Below are 11784 nucleotides of genomic sequence, written 5' to 3' on the forward strand. Positions count from 1 at the left end.
ACTTTAGTAGTTAGAGTGGTCACTTCCTGCTTAGACACTGTGTGACATACTTAGCACTATAGTGTCACTACTGCATTCACTGTAAATAAGTTTAGCAGAACACTGCAAAATCTATTTGATTCCCAGAGTAAACATGCTTGTCTTTTTGCACTTGCTGTTAGTCTTGCGTCTGAGATGTGAACTTTATCTTCACACACAAAAAAATTGCTTTGAGGTTTCTCGTATCCGCTGTGAGATTTTTTTTGCAGCATCTGACTGTGAGAAAAAGCCTGAGAGTGTCTCACACATAGTCATGAAAATGAGCAAGCCTGTACAAAAAGTTCATGCTTTCACATCCTAAAACAGGTGTTGGATGTCCATCAGTGCTACTATGTGTGATCCCGTTGCATGTCTAGATGTCTGCCTGCTTATCCTCTGTGAGTACCGAACTGAAGTGCCTAAAGCAGGGCTCAGGCTACAGGAATTTTTAAAATCATATCAGATTTTGACATAAGGATCTTCTGTAAAGAAATGTGAATGATCTCTAATCTTATATCTACATTTTAAAAAATAGGTCCTTTACACATGACAGGATAATATAAGATTATTCTGAGAGAGGAAGCCATGCACCAACAACTTGCTGTAACTTTGTTACAGTGGCTGAAGTGTCTTGTGACTAAACCTGTTACCCCTCATATTATTAAATAATCTGAGGTGAACATCAAAACAGTGCAAAGTCCCAAACCAAAATTCCCCTGGACTGGACTGTAGCCTGATGTTTTTTTGCTGTGTTGTACAATCTCTAGGTATCCACGGCTTGGTCATTGAGCCTGAAAGTAAAAAATGCATTATTTAAGTCAGGTTAAACATGCAGTAAGGCATTTTAAATAATATGACGTTTTTCTACAATCAGAATATGAGGTAACATTTTCAATACCCAATCTATAACCCAGGTTGTTTACCTTTGTAGTTTGTAGGAAAAATGATACAACCTGACTTGCAATAATCTTTAAATTCTTGCAGTATGTCCTGCAGATGGAGTGTGATATGGAAAAGCAAGGTATGCTCACTCAGAGGTTGAATTGGACCTAAAGTTGACAACAGCATAGGGGACCGTCTCTTGATCTTGGGGCTGAGGTGGGTTTGCGAGGGAGTAGATAGGATCTGTGTTGGTCTTGGTGAAGTGGATTCTGCTGTAGTGAAGTTCCTGTTCTGCTGGTTGAGCTGAGGAGTCGTCATCATTGGGATCACAGTTGAACTGATAAAACACAAGAGAAATAGCATTAAATTGCATCAACTGTTTAGCAGAGCTTTTGAAGTAATGCTGGGTGATACACCGAAGTTGAGTTTTTGAACTTTTCCCCCTCAGTTGCCACAATAGCCAGTAGTGATGTTTCCTTTGAGTTGCTGGCATGTTCAGTTCACAACAAGCTGCAGTAATGGCAGCTGCAGCTGAAGACGAAGACATAACACCAAATTAAGGCAGTTATGTCACTTGACTGATATGGAACAGACCACTGAGCTGTGTAAAGTTTATTAAAACCAACAAAGTAACACAATAAACCTGTGACAGCACCTGAAACAAAAACATGAAGAAATGTGTCTCTATGAGATTCTGATGTTAGCTCCTGACCAAGCTCCAAAACCACAACTAAGAAGCTGCTACATTTAGTGGCCTAATGTTCCAGTGCCATCTTCCCGTATTACAAGACAGGGCATTGATGGAAGAAAACTCCATAAGCTCTGACTTTGTACCCATTTATAAAATGAGCACCTGAAACAAAAACATGAAGGAATGTGTCTCTATGAGATTCAGATTTATAGGTAACTTAAGTAAGGAATTAATAAATTACTCACACAATAATTCAGAGATTAATTAATTAAAAAGACCATTGATTGAAAAATATTTACCTGTTCTGTATTTTCTGTAGCTTCAGTTGTAGGAACCTGACCTGAAGTCCTCTTCTTTCTGCTTGGTGAAATGAATGAATGAATGAGTATAAATTAATATGTGATTCAGATAATAAATGTGACTTGTCTGCAACAGAGCAGAGAGTTGCTCACCTAAACCAGTAGATGATGACAAGAAGTATCACAACCAAAAGAGCAGCAGGGACTCCTACAGCAGCTGCTAGTGTCCCTGTGGTTCTTTGGACACTGAGAGTCTTTTCCTTGGAGCGGATACTTTTGACAGCACAGTAGTAGTTTCCTGCATCCTGACTGCTGACTGGATCCAGAAGCAGGTGTTTGCTTTGGTCGTGTGTCAGGTTCAGAGGTCGACTGTTGAAGTACCAAATGTAGTTTGTGTTAGCAGGTAGAGGACAGCTGGTACTGCAGGTCAGTGAGACTCTCTGACCCTCTGTCACCACTGGAGAGGGAGTTATCTTCACTTTCAGGTCTGGAAGACAGACAGATAGGGTAATAAATGTAAAAGAGACATTTATAATGAATACATATATTGATTGCTGGTAGGACATGAGTAACAGATTCTAATTACCTTTGACAATCAGAGAAACTCCAGGAGAACCAGACACTTCTTCATAGTCTGTTTTGATTGTGAAGATGTATTCTGCTGAGTCATTCTTCTTCAGGTTGTTTAATGTGAGGATGTGTTGGTTCTTCATGTTGTCATGATACTTCACATTACGTGTCTCCTCAGTCAGCTGTTGATATTCCTCTTCAGTATTTCTCTTTACTTTATACCAAAGTTTAGACTCTGTCTGCTGGTAGTCAGGATGAGAGTATTCACTGGAAATGTTCACAGAAGATCCTTTCAGAGCACAAACTCTCCTGCTGATATAATTCACTCTACAACAGTTCTTCTCCTCTACACCTGAAATATTGATGGAAGACAACAAGAGACAGATTCACTTTAAAGTACTTCTATGAAATTCCCTTTAAATAATATTTAATTTAAAAGAAAGTTGTCAACTTCCTAGTAGATGAAAATGTTTGAAATCAGGACCTTCTCCAGTGACAGAAACTGAAAGCATTTAAAAAGATTAAATCTTAAGCTGATTCATACTCACAGACGTCAGCAGAGCGCAGATCCTCAAGACCTTTTACAGCACAAGAGAAGCTTTCTGTAGCGGTGTTGGTCTCTTGAATATGTTGTGTCTCCTTGTCTCTGTATATTTGTCTGTCCTTAAACCACATAAATGAAGTCAGAGTGTCAGTATGAAGACAGCTGGTGATACAGGTCAGTCTGACATGATCTGGTTCGTCTGCAGGAGTTCTTTGAACGTGTATTTCTGTTGGGAGACAATCAAAACTTTTTTCAGCAGTTCATCTTTACAATGTTAAATATATGTATCATGTAATAACATGATTACATATGTTACTATTAATGTTGTGATTTGGTTAGATCATAGGACTTTATTCCAGTCATAACAAATAATTAACAATCTACAGTGACAGTATGTCTTGACAGAGATTAGAGGTGTGGTGGTGGGAGGAGTGTAAATGAGGAAACTTCACCTCTGGGATATGTGATGGAGCAGGACTCATCTACTGACGTCTGCTGATAAGAACACATTCTCCCTTTAGCGTAGGTCACACTAAAGCAGGTTGGAGTGACAGAATCTGAACAAAACCAAAGACATATCATCAATGAACTGGTGAACACTTGTTTTAAGGAAGAGTCTGAACAGTAGAAATAGTGTTTGTAACTGTTGTGACTCACCCACTGAGACTTCAGGGGCTCTGAGATCCTCGTAGCCTTTGACAGCACAGGAGTATGTGACTGCTTCCTCACTGCTGACCAGCTCTTGGTACCAGGGAGACCAGTCCTCATAGAGAAACTCTCTGTTCTTGTACCAGATGTAGGCAGTCAGAGGACAGCTGGTGCTACACATCAGTGTTACTGTCTGTCCCTCTGTGGCAGGAATCACCTTTACCTGCAGGTCTGAGATGATTGTTAATATAAATAACATTAATGTATTACATTACTCTTAAAGTAATCAATCAGTAATACATTAGTGATAAACACTGTACCTGTAACATGGAGGTGAATTCTACTTTTGTTGCAGTTGTCTGGTTTGTTAGTTTCTGTGCAGCAGTAATATTTTTCATCGTTTTCTGTTAGATCATTGATTGTCAGAGTGAAGTTACTCTCTTCTGACACGCTGTACTTTACTTGGTTTCCATCTGTAGGGAGCTCAGTATAAGAATAGTTTGAACCATCTCTGTAGACATTGTACCATCTCTTGGTTGCAGTGTGATGTTGATCTGAGCAGGACAGAGTCACTGATGAACCCTTTAAGGCACAGATGCTGGTTGGTTTCCCCTGAACTCCTTTAACAGAAGATTTCATTATCAAACATCTGGACACATTTACAACGTCTCCATGACTTCAAGACCTCATAACATCAGTGTATCTGCTGCTTTAACAATATTAACTTTCACACCTTCACTCCTACATTCAAGAAATATCACGTTTCCATATTTCCAGTAATAGAAGGAGGAAAAACAATCATTCATACCTGAGATGTGCAGAATCAAAGCCATAATCAAACATCCAGCTTCTACCAAGAACATGACTGTTGTCTACTCCAGCTTCTGATCAGAAAGTTGATTCTTCTAATGAACTTATTAAAGCTACAGCAGTTACTGTGAGACTTTATCAAATGTCCAAAACATGAATGAATGGAGGTTAAAATCATCGGCAGTCTTCTTACACAGTGAAGACAGAATGAACTACTGGTCAGTGTGAGTGTGTCTACATGCAGCTTTACACCACAACAGTCACTTCCTTTTTCATGATTACTTTGAGGAAGAAGAGACCTCTAGTGAAGAATCTGTGTAGTGCAGGAGTTATTAGAGTCTGTCTCTTTCTATATATGAGGGTGTCAGTTTCTTTTCTTTTCTCAACAACTTGTGTTGAAGAGTTATTTTCAGTATCTCTCTTTCAACAGGATGTTTTCAGTGACATCCTCATCCTTATCAACAGGTCTTTAAATCTCACAGCTCACTGACTGCAACTCATTCAGTCTTTTACTGATTGTTTAGTTCTGTAGTTGTGTAGAAATTTACAGTGAGTTGGAAACATCAGGCACATCTCAAGGAGACACTAGTACTGATCTATTTTATCACCATACTATTATTATTTTTCATTTTCAACATGGTGACTTCATGCACCTAGCAGCAGAAGTATATTTCATTATATTCTCATGTTAAAGTAACAGTGAGAACAGAGAGATGTGAAACTGTTAGTGGTTATTTTGGTGTGAATAAAAAAACTTCACTGAAGAGATAGCAGTGGACATGATGTCTATGATGTTTAATTCACTACAAAACATACAAAGTACCACACAAGTGAAATTGCTAAAACATTTTATAGAAGGCCGTAGCTCAATTCAATTCAATTCAATTTTATTTATATAGCGTCAATAACAATACAAATCGTCTCAAGACGCTTTTCAAAAACCCGGCCTGAAACCCCCAGAGCAGCCTGAAGGCAACGGTGGCAAGGAAAAACTCCCTTTTAACAGGAAGAAACCTCGAGCAGAACCCAGCTCATATGGAGGGACCCATCTGCCTAAGGCCAGCCGGGTACAGACAGAAGAAAGAGAGAAGAGAACAGCAAAGAGAGAAGAGAACAGCAAGATAAACATACATCTGTCATAGATACACATATCTGACTAAAGTGTACATGTGGAATCTTATGATACAAACTGATGATGTTACATGACAGTTTGAAAATGTAAGAGGAATCATAGGCAGGTTGGAGAATTGTTCATTCAGGTAGGAGTGGATAACTGCAGGATTCCATGAAGACTGGGCAGGGCTGATGAGACCACGACAACAGATGTAGTATAGAGCTCCACAGGAAACACTAGTAGTATATAGGAAATTAGAGGGCAAGAGCTCTGTGCCAGAGAAAAGAAAGTGGAGGATGCGAGAGAGGAGAGAGAAGAAAGAAGGAGGACATGTGTTTGGTGCATCGTCCCCCAGCAGCCTAGGCCTATAGCAGCATAACTAAGGGATGGTTTAGTCCAGCCCTAACTATAAGCCTGATCAAAAAGGAAAGTCTTAAGCCCGACCTTAAAAATAGAGAGAGTGTCTGCCTCCCGAACCCAAACTGGGAGCTGGTTCCACAGGAGAGGAGCCTGATAGCTGAAAGCTCTACCTCCCATTCTACTTTTTGAAATTCTAGGAACCACAAGTAGGCCTGCACTTTCAGACCGAAGTGATCTGCTGGGATGATATGGTACAATAAGGTCTTTGAGATACAATGGAGCTAGGCCTTTAAGGGCCTTGTATGTAAGGAGGAGGATTTTAAATTCTATTCTAGACTTTAAAGGGAGCCAGTGAAGAGAAGCTAAAACTGGAGTAATATGATCTCTCTTGCTAATTCCTGTCAATGCTCTTGCTGCGGCATTTTGAATCAACTGGAGGCTTTTTAAAGAGCTATTTGGACAGCCAGACAGTAATGAATTACAATAATCCAGTCTGGACGACACAAATGCATGAACTAGTTTTTCAGCATCACTCTGAGACAGGATGTTCCTAATTTTGACGATATTATGCAGGTGAAAGAAGGCAGTCCTGGTCACTTGCTTTATGTGACATTTAAAGGACATATCCTCATCAAATATAACACCAAGGTTTTTTACAGTAGTACTGGAGGCCAAGGTCATGCCATCCAAAGACACCACGTGATTAGATAATGAATCTCTGAGATGCTTAGGACCGAATACAATAACTTCTGTTTTGTCTGAGTTTAAGAGTAGGAAATTACAGGTCATCCAAGCCTTTATGTCTTTAAGGCATGCTTGGAGTTTAACCAACTGATTAGTTTCATCTGGTTTCATAGATAAATATAGCTGGGTGTCGTCTGCATAGCAATGAAAGTTTATGCCATGTTTTCTAATAATCTTGCCTAATGGCAACATGTATAACGTGAAGAGTATTGGTCCTAGCACAGAACCCTGAGGAACTCCATAACTTACTTTTGTATAAGTAGAGGAATCATTATTGACATGAACAAACTGGAATCTGTCAGATAGATAGGATTCAAACCAGTCTAATGCAGTTCCTTTAATCTTGACCTCACTTTCAAGTCTCTGTAGTAAAATATTATGATCAATAGTGTCAAATGCAGCACTAAGATCTAGCAGAACAAGTATAGAGACAAGTCCACTGTCTGAAGCCATGAGGAGATCATTGGTAACTTTAACCAAAGCTGTTTCTGTACTATGATGAACTCTAAAACCTGACTGAAACTCTTCAAACAGACCATTCTTGTTTAAGTGGTCACACAACTGATTAGCAACAACTTTTTCTAGAATTTTGGAAATAAAAGGAAGGTTGGAGATTGGTCTATAGTTGGCTAAAACATCTGGATCTAGAGTGGCTTTCTTGAGTAAGGGCTTAATTACAGCAATCTTAAAAGACTGAGGCACATATCCTGTTAATAAAGATAAATTTATCTGGTTCAATATGGAGGTGTTAATTAATGGAAAAACTTCTTTGAGCAATTTAGTTGGGATTGGATCTAGAAGACAGGTTGATGGTTTAGATGCTGTAATTGTTGAAGAGAGCTCAAGAAGATCTACTGGGGAGAAGGATTCCAGATATTGATAAGGTCTTACAAAAGTTTCTAATGTCGCTGTACTTGCATCTTTAACAGCTGTTGGAAGGATGCCTTGAATATTTTCTCTAATGCCAACAATTTTATTAGTAAAGAAGCTCATGAAGTCATTACTACTGAGGGCTAAAGGAATAGATGGCTCAACAGAGCTGTGGCTCTTTGTCTGCCTGGCTACAGTGCTGAAAAGAAATCTGGGGTTGTTCTTGTTTTCTTCTATTAATGATGAATAATATGCTGTTCTAATACTACTGAGAGCTTTTTTATAAGTTGTTAAACTATCTTTCCAGGCTATGCGAGTTTCTTCAGAATTAGTGGAATGCCAAATTCTTTCTAGCTTTCGGACTGCCTGTTTTAAACAGCGCAACTGTGAATTATACCATGGAGCTAGCCTCCTCCTATTTATGACCTTCTTTTTCAGAGGAGCAACTAAGTTTAAAGTTGAACTAAGCGATGCTGCAGTGCCATCGACAAAATAATCTATTAGTGCAGGGGTTAAATTGTGGTTGCTGTCGTCCACAACATTGGTACATGGCACTGAGGTAAATAAAGAAGGAATTAATTCTTTATATCTAGTTACAGCATTGTCAGACAAACATCTACTGTAATGAAATGTCTTTTCAGTTCCTGTGTAATCCATTATTGCAAATTCAAAGGTTATGAGGAAATGATCAGACAAAAGAGGGTTATGAGTAAATACTGTTAAACCTTCAGTTTCAGGGGTGGGCAATTATTTTTCCCAAGGGGCCACATGAGAAACCGTAAATATTAAATATCCTGGAGGGCCGTGCCAATAGGCTGAACTCAATTCTGCGCCCGCAGCTTTGGTATGTTTTATTTTGTGCTGGTGTTTTTAGTAAAGGGATGATCAAGAAAGCAATTAATCATACTTAAAGCTTGAAATGCTTTATTAACAATGAACACATTCTCTTATTCTCTTAAGTGCAGTTAATTAAATCTTTAATGAAATCTATACCAATAAACTTTTAAAATATAAACAAAATTTATTTCGTTATTTAACTGTTAATCTATTAGTATGATTTGTTTTTTTAAATGACCATATATAATATTTACATTAGCTAATACTGTAAGATAAGATAAGACTTTATTCATCCCCGTGGGGAAATTAGGGCGTTACATTAAATAAATGATCATTCATTCGACTTGACACCCTAAACCACAAGATAATATTTTACATCTATCAGAACTGACCCGCAGGTATTTTGCGTGCGTCATGCAGGTACGTCAATCAGCTCATCCTCCCAACTTTATTGACAAACTCGTCATAGTCTCATTGTTGCCTTGGCAACAGCTCAGCGAATCGGTACGGCAGCGCAGCGCTTTGAAGTTCATAAGGTTGACCAATAATAGTAATGTAAAACCCGGATCTTTTGATGGATTCGGATCGGTCTGAGTCACTCACTTGTATGAGCCGGGTTTTGCGAGTCACTTGAGTCACTTGAGTCACTTGACCCAAAATGGCCCGATTGCGAAAGAAAGTGTTTCCAGTAGGCTACATTCACTCGAGACATAATAAAGCATAGTAAACACCTAATACAGGATTATTACAGTTACCGGTTATTGCCATTTATCAGTTGTGATACATAGCCACTGAAAATCATATCAAGTATCTTAAATAAGCCTAAACCTAAAGCTCAAAATTAAACTGTGTAATAAATAAATACATAAATAATAATAAAAATAAAAAATTAATGAGGACAGGGTCACTACTACGAAATAATATTTTATTTTCTTATGGTCTAAAATATATGTGGAGTGGATGCAGAGGATTAGCCTGACGTAGCCATACTCAATAGAGAGCCGAAGTCCCGCCCCCTCTACTTCCGGGTTATGGGACCTATCTTTCCAAAAAATATTAACGGCAGTCTATGGCGAAAGATAAATTATTTTCTGGTCCCGATCGACTTGTGCCTTGGATTATACATATGTTGTTTTTCGGAATAAAAAATGATTTTACATGTCAAGAATGTCACAGTTTGTAGCAAGAAGATAGTTAAGTAAAACGCTATGGAAAATACGTAATTAAACGAACTACAAGTCCCGCATGCTGGCGCGTACAGAACCGACCAAAACTCTCTTCGTGTAACTACAGCTCTCAACATGACCCGATTTATAATGATTTTCACCTCGTTTGATGCTTCTGCCTTCGTCCTGGAAGAAGACGGTAAAGCTCAACAAGGAGACAGCCATAGTTCTCTAGTGACGTACATTGTTCGAGACGAGAGATGTAGTTCACTCAGCGATCTCATACAAAACCTAATGTTGTTCAGCTTATTTACGTCAAATAATTTATCTCTTGACGTGAAAAATTATCTTTTAAATTCACAAACATCATATGTGAAATTCATGCCACAATTCGATCGGGACCAGAAAATAATTATGATCTCTCCATAGACTGCCGTTCATATTTTTTTCGAAAGATAGGTCCCATAACCCGGAAGTAGAGGGGCGGGACTTCGGCTCTCTATTCTAGTCAGACCTTCCAGAACTTCCAGACCTCAAATGTTGTGGGCGGGACTAAGTTCGGCTGGCACCCAGGCTAGCAGAGGATATTAATTCACTCACAACGTTAAGTTTCGTATCTCTGCCGATACAGTGAATGGCTGTTGACTCCCTGCTCTCGGTTAAGCAGAGACTCATGAGTGGCGGATCCGCAGAGGATTCATGAGTGGCGGATCGGACTCATGATTGACGGATCTGCAGCGGACTCATGAGTGGCGAATCCGCAGGATTCATGAGTGGCGAATCCGCTACAGATTCGCTACTCATGAGTCCCTGCTGGCTGAGTGCAGGTGGCGCTGCTAGTGGTCAGGTCGAGTACATTTTGTGATCTCACTCGGCAGAGATGCAAAATGTGCGTATGTTTGAATGGTGCCGTTTATTGATTATAATCAAATGTGGCAGGACTCAACTGAGCCGATTCAATGAGCCGGATCCCGAATCTTTTTTCCACCGCTAACCAATAATACTAAAATATGTTAACGGAGATTCTGACACAAAGACGTAGTAACTCTGTACTAGTTAGCAGTGTTACTATGTCTTTGTAACCAGTTAGCAGACGGGCTAAATCTGTTAGCCTACTGTTCCACGGTAGCACACACAGCTAACAGAAAGCTTACTATAAATGACAGCATCACTGCAGCCAAACACCAGTCTGTTAGCATACATGCTAACATACAGACACACTGAAAGTGACCGTTAGCCAAATAACAATCAGCATGTTTAACACGGCATTAGCATTAGCATGCTAACTTAGGACGCCACGCAAAAAAAAAAAAAAAAAAAAAAGTTCTGTCAAATGACAAGCTTTACGCGGGCCGGTCAGAGTCAGCCAAAGCGCCGTATACGGCCCGCGGTCCGTGTCATGCCCAGGTCTGCCGTAGCTCAATGGTAGAGTAGAGATCAGCTGTGTGGTTCTCAGGGAAGTGCAGTCTGTCGTAGTGATGATCATCCTGCTCTGCTGACTGAGCTGACATGTTCTCATACATGTGATCAGTGTTCAGCTGAGGAGACAACATAAATAATATTACTTTACATTATACTGCATTGAAAGGTTTGACTGATCCTCCTATCTGAGCATTTAAAATACACCAAGATCTCATCTGATAAAGATACAATTTTAAATGACATTAGATTAATATTGATCAGTCATGACGTTCAGCACTGACAGAACACAGATTTCAACCTGACTTCAACTACTAGTTAATAAGACCTATAATAAAACAGCATTTCCTGTACATAGTTTTCATTTGTCCATATATGACTAATTTTACAAAATAATCTCTACAGTTTGAGTCCTGTTTTGTACCTGCTGTCTGTTGTCTGGTGTTTCAGTTCTTGAAGACTGACTGGAACGCTTCTTCCTTCTGATTTAAAAAAGTGAACAAATATGTTAATGATTGAGTGATTTCAAATCATAGTATGAATTACATTTCTCTGATATCAAACACAGTGATGTTCACCTAATCCACAAGAAGACGATGAGAGGAAGTAAAACAAGGAGAGCTACAGAAACTCCTGCAGCTGCTGCTGGGATCCATTTAGTTGTGGAAGTTGAGTCTTCCTTTGTTTGTTTAATTTGGACAGTGAGAGTCTTTACAGCTGAGTTGATGTCTCTGTTGGTTCTGACAGCACAGGAGTAGTTTCCTGCATCCTGACTGTTGACTGGATCTAGAAGCAGGTGTTTGCTTTGGTCG

This window comes from Chelon labrosus (assembly GCF_963514085.1).
Source record: "Chelon labrosus genome assembly, chromosome: 2".
Lineage (NCBI taxonomy): Eukaryota > Metazoa > Chordata > Actinopteri > Mugiliformes > Mugilidae > Chelon > Chelon labrosus.